Source organism: Octopus bimaculoides, chromosome 9 (genome assembly GCF_046866305.1).
Source record: "Octopus bimaculoides isolate indiv1 chromosome 9, ASM4686630v1, whole genome shotgun sequence".
Taxonomy (NCBI): Eukaryota; Metazoa; Mollusca; class Cephalopoda; order Octopoda; family Octopodidae; genus Octopus; species Octopus bimaculoides.
Window position 1 is genome coordinate 37,163,689 of NC_142936.1, and position 12,501 is coordinate 37,176,189.

A 12,501-nucleotide genomic window follows, 5' to 3' on the forward strand; every position below is an offset into this window, starting at 1 on the left:
CTTGATTCAAGAGGTGTAACAATTTTTCACATTCTCAAGTCTTTCCTTTTTGAACGTAGTATCCCACTCCGTAATATTCTTGCCTGTGCGTCTGATGGAGCCCCTTCGATGATAGGAAGATACAGAGGTTTTTCATCACTCTTAAAGCATGAAATTTTCCACCAGATACTAACTGTTCATTGCTTGGCATACCGGCAGCATTTAGTGGCAAAAAATATGAACAGTAGATTGAATGATGCGCTACAGTTAGTTATCAAGACTGAACAAATTGAAATCCAGTCCCTTGTCTTATCGAATTTTCCGTCAACTCTGTCTGAGAAATGATGAAGACTATACTAAACTCATACCATACCGAAGTACAGTGGCTGTCAAAAGAAACTGTTTTACGCTTTGTTGAACTGTTTCATATAATTCCAATATCCGCTTCATTGATGGTTGCAAGATGCGATATCTTTTTTCTTTGTGATATAGCCACGAAACTAAATGATTTGAATAAGTTATTGCAAGGAAACAGAAAAATTCTCGTTGATTGTAAATCATTTATCACTACCTTCATTTTGAAATTGGTGTTGTATAAGACTAACATTTCAAAATGTCAATTCCATCAATTTCTACAACTTGATTCTTTGAAAGATGAATTGGTTGATGAGGATTTAACTACATATTGCAAATATTTACAATCATTGATAACATGGTGGAGCGATTTCAAGATGTTATTGTACTGAATATTCCAAATTGGTATAGCAATCCGTTTGGGGTCGATGCAGTTGATTGAGAGAACGATGCTCATGAGGAATTGATAGAATTACAAAATAGCAAAGACGCCACAATGCGATATTACCGCAATGGCAAAGAAGATTTGTGGTAGCATCAAAGTATATTGAATTCCTACCCCAATCTGTGGAAACATCTGAAATTACTTTTACTTGCCTTCCTATCTCATACCTTGTTGAATCTGGTTTTAGCCATGTTGGAACTTTACTTTCCCATAAAAGAATTGGACTGGATGTAACACAACAAGAAGACTTGCGGCTAAAGTTGACAAGTTTGAAACCGAATGTATCTGCACTAGCTGCATCGCACCAGACACATGGTTCTCATTAAAAGGTTATATTCTTTTCCTTTATAATACAATCATTAATTATTTTTGCATCAGTAGTTCTGATCAATGGTTCATTTGGGAAAAATAAAAATCAGTATAAAAGAAAGCGCAAGTTTACCAAAGTTAATCTGTCTGCATAATATAGAGTTAACATTAGAATTTTATTCACACTTATGGCAAAACCGCATATTTAGTCCAAACGGCACTAACCGGGCAACGAGTCTACGATATAGTTTGTGTGTCAAATAATACAAGGGGGGTTTTACTAGGGGATTTAGTGTTAGAGAGGATTGTGTCAGGGTTTTTTTACACAGGTGGGTGATGGAGCATTTTTTGGCCGATAGGTGGTCGATATTGCAATTTGACGTGAAAAGTTTGGGAAATACTGGTTTACAGTTACTTTAACTATGGTCAGAACTAAACTTAGTCATTTGCGGCACTTTCTTTCATCAAAGCTCAAGCACATGATTATATAGATTCACCTAAGATCTAAGAATGGTCACATGATTGATCTTATCGTCACCTGCAAACGGGACCTTGGGGACGTATGTAAAGTACGTGTGATGTGAAGCGCAGTATGACACATCACAGCACGGTACGAGAAAAATTTTAAATACTAATCCGCAAAAAAATTTGTGTGAGTGAGGTGAAGATACCAAAGCGTATCGATATTACACACACACACCTACACACACTTACACACACATACGCACACACACTCACTCACACACACATACACATACACACGCACATACATACATACATACATACATACATACATACATACATACATACATACATACATACATGATGACCGTCCACTCATGACCGAGGAAGACCATTGCTGACTTTTAGGAGCATTGTGCACTCTAAGACTAACTTATATTTTGCATTTGCGGTTCCGTTGGTGGCTAAAGAGCCCTGCTCTTGACAAGCATACACAACTGGAAACATTGCAAGCCAAGTTTTCCCCATTCACTACGCTAGCAGTGCACTTTCGAGCAGCACGCTTAAATTCTTCATGAAGAATACGTGCTTTTTCAAAGGTGTTGACTCCCTCCTTAACCTGCTTCCTCCATCTGTGTCACCCAGTTAGTCTCCTGCATACCACAGGCCTTTAATGAGGACCTGACACAGTCCTTAAATCGCAGCCTTGGTTTCTGCCAGGGTCTCTTTCCACTAACAAGTTCCTCATATAGCATCTGTTTAGGGATCCTGCTATCCTTCATTCTAATAAGTCCAACGTAACCGATGCTTTTCACCATCGCCTCAATACTCACGATATCAGCTTTCCTCAAGACCTGTGTGTCTGGAGTTTTTAAGGTCCAGCCAACATTCAGAATATGTGTCAGACATCTCTGACGTTTGTAAAGGGTCCATGTCTCACGTGAGTAAAGGAGCGATGTCAGTACATACATACATACATACATACATACATACATACATACATACAAACAAAAATACCTACAAATGAAGTTGACCATATTGAGACCAATGGGTCAAAAGAATATTAGTGAATCTTAAAAATTAAAATAACCACCAAGTTAAAACACAACTGACCAGATATTGTTGAAGGAAAAAATATGTTCTTTTGTGGAAATCAGTTGTCCTCTGGGCTCCAATGTGGTTAGAAAATACAAGAGAAAGAGGATATCTATGGATTATTATTAGGAGTTCGCAAATCCAGTACCAAAGATATTCTTTCAGTTGCATGCATATTATTAGAGCAACAGGATACATACCAACCTGTCAGGAGCAGAGTATGGCTGAAGTTGGGAACTTGGGGAGAGAATGCAAATCTTTAATTTTTATGCTACAAATGATCGCGATATCTAGGACTATAAAAATCTAAAGACCTTCTTAAGATTTAAAAGGTGATGGTTAAAAGAACATACTTTCCTTCAAAACCTTGCTGTCAAGTAGGTGGCCAGTCAAAATTTACTCTTACTTAAAAAGTTGGAGAAGAACATACATACATACACACATACATACATACATACACACATACATACATACATACATACATACATACATACATACATACATACATACATACATACATGCATACATGTATTCCCTTGTACTCTGACTATGAATTCTCATTTGTACCTACCATCATAGATGCATTAAGTTTTATATCAATAAGTTTGCACAAAAAGCTAGAAATACTCGGTTTCACGGAAAAAGAGCAAAAGAAACTGACGCGAATTCTCCAGATCTAATCTATTAGTGGCACAGTGAAAATTTGTAAGACATTCCAAAAATTATTCATGTGAGATTCTTATGTGAATAGGTGCACACACTTGGATGTATGCATCGACAGTTCAACCAACACTCCGACTCAACCACAAAGTTACAAACACCAGGAACTTTCTTAACTTAAAAAGTTCTGTTGCTTTGTTAGCGGCTGGTTTAAATTCTCTCAAGAACTTAGATAAAACTCATTGAAAAACATACATACATACATACATACATACATACATACATACATGCATACATACATACATACATACATACATGCATACATGCCCGCATGCATACACGTCTCAAACCACATCTGAAAGAATTTATCCTGTTAACAATGATTCATTCACCAACACCCGACAGCCATCAGCTAACAGATATGTTATTTTTCCATCTTTTCTTTTGCAGTTGCTATAACTGGCTACGCTCCTGTGACCACCCTAGCGCACCCAATTTATTCATCTATCTACCTTGCTGTATTTCATCACCGAGATCTTGTATCAAACTCTTTCCCAAATCCTCTCACCTCATAACTATTGTCCTCTTAAAATCTCTCCTTGGTTACTATTTTCCTTCCGAGATTAACTTAAAAGACTTTCAAACTAAAATGGCAACTTAAGGCCGGCAAATTTCTGGCAACAACTTAAAACACTCTTCTTCTGGCATATCGTGTGTGTGTGTGTGTGTGTGTGTACTGATTTATGCAAATAAGCGTTGTGGACTGCGCGCACGCATGCGTGTGTGAGGAGGGGTAGTGAAGATGAGAATGTTTGGAAGTGATTCTGAGAATATATTTGTGCGTGTATGAATGGGTGTGTGTATGTGTGCCCGTGCGTGTGTGTGTGCGCGTGTGTGTGTGCGCGTGTGTGTGTGCGCGTGTGTGTGTGCGCGTGTGTGTGTGCGCGTGTGTGTGTGCGCGTGTGTGTGCGCGCGTGTGTGTGTGCGCGTGTGTGTGCGCGCATGTGTGTGTGCGCGTGTGTGTGTGCGTGCGCGTGTGTGTGCGTGCGCGTGTGTGTGCGCGTGTGTGCGTGCGCGTGTGTGTGTGCGCGTGTGTGTGTGCGCGTGTGTTTATGTGTATGATAAAAGCAATGATATATATAATATATATATGTATATATATATATATATATATATATATATATATATATATATATATATATATATATATATATATGTATTTTTTATATATAAGGTATACATAATATGCATATATATTATATACATCTACTCTTAACTCTTTACTTGTTTTAGTCATGTGGCCATGCTGGAGCACCGCCTTTAGTCGAGCAAATCGACCCCGGGACTTATTCTTTTTAAGCCTAGTACTTATTCTATCGGTCTCTTTTGCCGAACCGCTAAGTGACGGGGACATAAACACACCAGCATCGGTCTTCAAGCAATGCTAGAGGGACAAACACAGACACACAAACACATACACACACATATGTATATATACATATATACGACGGGCTTCTTTCAGTTTCCGTCTACCAAATCCACTCACAAGGCTTTGGTCGGCCCGAGGCTATAGTAGAAGACACTTGCCCAAGATGCCACACAGTGGGACTGAACCCGGAACTATGTGGTTGGTAGGCAAGCTACTTACCACACAGCCACTCCTGCGCCTATTTGTATATAATATGTATATAATATGAGTGTGAGTATAATAAAAATGGTGATATATATATGCATTTTTTATATATAAGATATATATAATATACAATAGATACATATGTATATTATAATATGTATATAATGTGTGTGTGTGTGTGTGTGTGTGTGTGTGTGTGTGTGTGTGTGTGTGTGTGTGTGTGTGTGTGTGTGTGTGTGTGTGTGTGCGTGTGTGTCATGGTTGAACTTGATCGTGTTTTGGTGAAGTGTTGAAATGATCCAAACATGAGGAGGAATTATGCTCCAACAGTGTTCTCTGATGCCTTCTCTCCTTGTATCTGCTGCTACGACAGCTGTGGAGATATTTAACAGCTGCCTGGAATAGTTGTCAGTTTAGTGCTGGTGTGGATAAACCGTGGACAGAAACGAGTGATCTTATTTATAGCTAAGCAAAAACACTGCTAATGAATGTATACACTTTTTTTTTATTAGCTTACGTTAGTAAAGACATGTTGGCTCCTATTACCACAGCATCTCCCCCCCCCTAATTCGGGTGGATATACTCTGACAAGTGAGATAATCAGCTGACACTTGTCTTTCGTCACATTAGTCAACCAATGAAGTGTCATAATAGCTGAGAAGTAAAAGTTTAAAAAAGAAACTTAAGTCTTCAGTTCGATAGATATGAGTTCCAAAGTAAGCTGTTAATGGCTTTTCGTTACGTCCTTGTTCAAAGCATTGTTAGGATTCATTCCTCCAGGTGCCAGAAATATGGGTGGCAGCGAATGCTGATTGAGTCGTTAAAGTGCTAAATGAAGGTGTAACTAACCATATCCCGCATCGACAATAAGAAAATTTAAAATAAAACAAATAAAACAAAAACAAAGATTCACGTTCACAGCAATGACCTATCGTGGGATGAAAAGATACCTTGGCATGTTTGACCGTTTCGTTTCCATATTTCTGCTGAAATACACTGGCATTGTTTCGTTTAATTTTAAAAATAGAGAAGAAATTAGTAAAATAACTTTGTTATTACTAATCTTGTGTTTGAAACTGTTGTGTCGACGACACCAGGCGAAGAATTAGGATCTCCCAAGACATATAAATAGAGGTAGTCTGGTCATGGTAGGAGTGTTGAGTAACAGTCGAGTAGCTGTTGAGTAGCAGTTATGTAGCGGTTGAGTAGAGATCATCCGAAGGTGCTAGATAGCTTGATAGGTAGCTTGAGACATAACAGAAACTCAACACGAAATTTTGACGGAAGGTTATAAGAAGCTTTTTGCAAAGAACTAGGTGAAGGTGGTCTTGAGTGGGTTGGTATCAAAATAGTTAATACAAACCATAGCGTTTAACTCGGAGATTTTCAGCGATCCAGTATTTTCGACCATAAACAGATACCAAGGGAAGCTATAAATTGTGGATGCACAGAATTATGACAAATCTTAAGTCATCTTGCAGTGCTGAACTCAAACCTGGTTAATGTGGAGTTCAGTGCTGTAAAAAAGTACAAGTAAATCGTAATATAAACCGAAATAACGACAGTGAAATCCCATAATTTCATTATATTTATATAACTTGAAAACGATGTAAAGAACATACATAAACCATTTTCGCGGTCTCTGGACCTATTTTACCACATATGCTCATACAGATATGTTCATAAAGCAACTTCCATCCACATTTGTCATCTGAGTTTCTTCTTGGCGCATCCATCGCCTTTTGACAGTTTGTGTATGCATTTTCGCATCATTAGATAAGCAAAAGTTAATGAATGGCTCAAAATTATGTGGTGGCCTAAACTAACAGAGGAAGCCCAGCCATCGGATATCAAATACGTCCCTGTGACTTTTCATTGATGTTCGTTGTTGGGTTTACTACGTTGCAGTGGTATACCTCAGCTGCTATTTCAGAAATCTAGAAGATACAACTAGGTGCTTGTGTTTAGGAAATTATAAGGTTTCCCTATCGTCAGTTCCGGCAACTAAACTGCATGTTAAAGCTGTATGGTAAGAAGTTTCCTTCCCAACCACAGGGTTCCGGGTTCAATCCTATTGCATGGTACTCTGGGCAAGTGTTTTCTACTATAGCCTCAGGCTGACCAAAGACTTGTGAGTGTATTTCGTAGACAGAAACTGAAAGAAGCCGTCGTCAGTGTGTGTGTCTGTGTGCATGTGTTTGTCCCCCACCACTGCTTGACAACCGGTAGTGGTCTGCCTACGTCCCCGTAACAAAGCGGTTTGGCAAAACAGACCGATAGAATATGTACCAGACTTTACAAAATATAAGTAGTAGAGTCGATTCGTTCGACTAAAATTGTTGAAGGTGGTGCCCCAGCATGACCGCAGTTTAATGGCTGAAACAAGAAAAAGAAAACCTTTCCAAGGACTAAAATAGGGTAACACTGGTTACCCTTCTTCCACCATCAATAAGCCAACGTATAATGAAATGCTATTCAAGCAATCAAACTTCTGAGTAATTGGTTATTACTATTTTCGGTTTACGAATTAAAAAGAAAAAATTATCATCGCATTTAAAGAGGAACATGTTATACCTCATGCAAGTCTGAAATTCGTATTAAGAACAAAAAAAAAAAGGTTGCATAATCTTAAGTGACCGAAAAGAGCAAAACTTCGAAATGTAATTAAAATATGATAGTTGTGGTTATGCATTTGAACATCATTTTTACCATCATTTTCACCATCTTGTAGAAAGTGGATCAATGCGTACATTATATTGGTTTCAAATTATTGCACAAGGCCAATGATTTCGGGGAAGCGGTAAGTCCAACTGCTTATTATTTTATCAACCCCGAAAGGATGAAAGGCAAAGTCGACCTCGGCGGAATTTGAACTCAGAACATGAAGACGGACGAAATGCTGCTGAGCATTTTATCTGGCGAAGCTAACAATTCTGCCAGCTCTCCGCCTTCTAATTCGTTCATTAAGATAGATAGATAGATAGATAGATAGATAGATAGATAGATAGATAGATAGATAGATAGATAGATAGACACACTCTCACACACACACACACACACATGCACACGCACACACACACACACACACACACACACACACACACACACAAGAATGCAACGCCTCTTGTAACAGAAACGGCTGTAAGCTAATGAAATTTTTTCGTAATTCCTGTTCTGTTGTCATTTATTTAATTTTCTATTATAGTCTATACTCGCCAAACACTTTATTCTGAAGCATACCTATGCTGAGTTCTAATACCAGTAGTATCGCTATGCCTATGTGAAATAATCACGTGTGTGTGTGTGTGTGTGTGTGTGTGTGTGTGTGTGCGCGCAACACCTGGCAACCAAAACTGGGGAAAATATGCTATAAAATTAAGTTCTTTGGGAGGTTAATGTCAGTTAATTCAGGTGATATTTCGAAATATTGAGTTTTGGTATGTGCCTTGAAATAATCTCAACTACATACAGGCGCACGTGGCAGTGTGGTAAGACTCTTGCTTCCGAACACATTATTCCGGATTCAGTCCCACAGCATGACACTTTGGGCAAGTGTCTTCTGTTATAGCCTCAGCCTGACCAAAGCCTTGTGAGTAGATTTTGTAGACGGAAACTGAAAAAGGCCTGTCGTGTGTGTGTGTGTGTGTGTGTGTGTGTGTGTGTGTGTGTGTGTGTGTGTGTGTGTGTGTGTGTGTGTGTGTGTGTGTGTGTGTGTGTGTGTGTGTGTGTGTGTGTGTGTGTCAAAGCAGCGACTGAAGGATTTTTAATTGCAGTATAAGATCAAAACCTTCCCACCAGAAATCACCAAAAACACATAATGAAAAGAAACATAACAAGTAACTGCAGAATATGTGGAGATGGAGAAGAAACAATAAATCATATTGTCTCTGGATGCCCAGTCCTGGCTAAGAAAGAATATATTCAGAGACACAACGGGTTTGACACCTGTATACACTGGAAACTATGCCAACACTATGGAGTAACAACAGAAAAAGGTCACAGAAAATGAGAAAGCAACCATACACATACATAGAGAAATCAAGGCCAATAGACCGGATATGGTTGTCAGAGATCACCAAGAAAAAATATGCTTTCTAATCGATGTATCAATACCAACAGATGACAATGTTTCTTCACCAAAGTCCCAACTGGTGAAGCACTATCTGTGATTCAAGAAAAATTAATGACTGACACCCATCTAAAAGAACGCACTAGTATACCAATAAGAAACTTGATGGAAATGTTGTCCTTCATTGTAGAAACTACCTACTTCAGTATGGACACTGATATATCGACACGAAGAGGGTTTAGTTATGGGTTCGCCATTATCACCGATAATAGCCAATATATACATGGAATACTTTGAGAATTTGGTTTTAGGATCAACACCACTAAACCCAACCCTATGGCTGCGATATGTTGATGACATCGTCATACTCTGGCCGCACCAGGAAGATGTCCAAAATGCTGTTAGATCATGTCAACTCAATAAAGCCATCCATACAGTTCACAATGGAAAAAAAGAAAAAAAGACAATCAGCTAGCATTCCTGGATGTATTAATAACACACACCAAGTATGGATTCAGGACATCTGTATACCGCAAGCCGACCTTCACTGGGTGATACCTCAACTTCAACTCCCACCATCCATACAGTGTAAAGAAATGGATTGCTCAGTGCCTAAAACATCGAGCAAAGAATATAAGTAGCGATCGTGATACCCACCACGAAGAAATGAACAAGCTCAGTAAAAATCTATTAAGTAACAACTACTCCAAAAGCATACTCTCCACTCCAATTATGAAGAAAAGAGAGGATGAAACCGATAAACTGTCCACAGTCTGTCTACCCTATGTGAAAGGCCTCTCCGAAAAGATAGAAAAGATATGCGGCCTATATGACATCAGGACAGTATTCAAAAGTAATACAACAATTTGCTAATATCTCCTTTGAGTAAAACAACCAATAGAAAAGAATATGACTAAGAACTGCGTGCACTCCATCCCATGCAGCTGTGGTAGGTTATACAAAGACGAAACATGTCGCCCCCTCAAAATAATGGTAGAGGAATATCGCAAAGCTGTGACACGGGGAGATATTGATAAATCGGGTATAGCTGATCGTGTATTGAAAAATGGAGACCACCCCCTGTGGGATGAAATTAAAATAATAGACAGAGAACACCACTGGAAAAAACGAAAACTAAAAGAAGCAGTACATATGCTAGGACACAACCTCCTAAGCAGACCGAGTGCAGATATGAACAGCATATGGGAACCGGTATTAAGGAAGGATAGGAGAATATTAGATTTATAAGCCCTAAAATTCACTCCATAATTGCCCAAGGGCATATGGCGTAGTGGTTAAGAGCGCGGTCTACTAACCCCAAGATTCCGAGTTCGATTCCAGGTCAGTGACCTGAATAATAATAATAATAATAGTAATGATAATAATAATAATAGCAACAACAACAACAACATCGAAAAATACCTTAGGAATGAGAACTCAGGTTCGAAATTTCCTCAAGACACCTGATGAAGGCTGGAGGGTATATCAGCCGAAACGTTGTATTAACAACAAACAAGATGAAGACAAATATCCGTCAATCATAGCCATGTGTCGAGAAGAATTCTTTGAGGTTTGGATAATTCGCTTTTGGAAACATGGGTGTTTTGTTCAACATCCTTAAACAAACCCCAGAGACCTTTTGAGCGGGATGGGCTACTCGACCTGAAGAAAATTCTAACTGGGCCCCACCTACAAGATCATGCGCTATTTATCTTGATATGAGATCACCATGTCGCGCACATATGGTTGTGATGCATGTGCCTGGTGTACCCTTATCAGACGGGTAGTCATGATGGGTATAATGGGCTTTGTATATTTTACCCCAGTGTCACTTTGATGGCATGCACTGCTCTCTCACATAATAATAATAAAGGTTTCTATAAGTATCTTGGGGTGCACGAAGGGAAAGGGATTCAACACAGATCAATGAAAGAGAAGATCAGGAAAGAGTATTACAGACGTGTCAGAAGGATCCTGAATAGTGAGCTGAACTCCCAGAATAGAAATGCAGCTATAAATTCCCTGGCAGTACCGGTTGTCCAGTATAGCCTTCATGTCATCAATTAGAATCTGAGCGTAATTCAGTGTATGGACATAAAGACCAGAAAACTCCTGGACTAAACAGGATACACCACCCAAAAGTCAGACGTGTACAGGCTCTATCCCCCACGAAAGGAAGGCGGTAGAGGTCTAACCCAACTTGAAACGTCCTACAAAACGACCACGATAGGACTCCCAAGTGTACATCCAAAGTAACACCGACTGGATGATGCAGCTGGTAAGGCAACATAGACAGAATAAGAAACTTCACTCAATCTCAAAGGAGGCATGTAAATACAGACGGGAGCTTAACCTCTCTGATTATGATGATGATGATAAGGATGACAGCAGAAAAGTGTAAAACAAAAGCCAAACAGGAAAGCTTGACGGTAATATAGAGACTGCTGCAGGAAAAACCATTGCATAAGCAATACACCAAACAAGCTACGGAAGCTGATATAGTTATGAGAAGAACTCGTCTGTGGCTGCAGAGTGAAACAAAAGGATTTATTCTAGCGACGCAAGATCAGAATCTCCTCACTCGGAACTATCAATCTAATGTCACACGCAATGAGATAGACACAAAGTGTAGACTCTGCAATGACAAATTGGAGATCATTGACCACATGGTCGCCGGTTGCTCAGTCCTTGCCTCTATAGAATATAAAATCAAGCATGATCGAGCTGGCCAGTACTTGCATTGGAGCGTATGATATCTCGGACCCTAAGAACTGGTATGAACACCATCCAGAGCCAGTCACTGAGGGGGATAATGTTACCATCCTATGGAATTGTAGGATAATACAGAAAAGCAAATAAGTGCTAATAGACCAGACATCGTCATCAAAGACATAAGACAAAAAACTTGTCTGTTATTGATATGACAGCAAAGGAATTTGAAAAACTGTCGAAATATAAGGACCTTGGGATTGAGATAACTAGGATGTGACAATTAAAAACCAAAACTATCCCCGTTGTTGTAGGTACCCTGGGAATGATCAAGAAAGGTAGTGACGAAATTTTAACCTGATCATTGGAAAACCAACAATCTATGAGACTCAAAAATTTGTATTGACATCAACCACCCACATTCTCAGGAAGTTTCTCTCCATCTAATATGTATGTGCCTTAGGTCTCTGGTTGAGACCCTGTCGGAAGATGAAATAAATTGTAAATCAATCGGAAAATAGTAATAATAATAATAATAATAATAATAATAATAATAATAATAATAATAATAATAATAATAATGATGATGATGATGATGATGATGATGATGATGATGATAAATGTCCTGGTGCAGTACCAGCAGTGTTTCTCATGGCTTTTGATCTTAACTGCTTGGAAGTGTTATCATGTGCATGGAACAAGGCTGGTTGTTAAAATAGCCATGCATCATGTGTTGGAAGCAACAATAATTTACAGGCAACATGATGCGTGAGAATGTCTTCATTC

At 38.9% G+C, this 12,501-nt stretch overlaps 1 pseudogene; it reads left to right on the plus strand.

Annotated features, from left to right (window-relative positions):
- The first annotated feature begins 691 nt into the window (after positions 1-691).
- On the plus strand, positions 692-10,144 carry LOC149134059 (uncharacterized; annotated as a pseudogene).
- Positions 10,145-12,501: the final 2,357 nt, after the last annotated feature.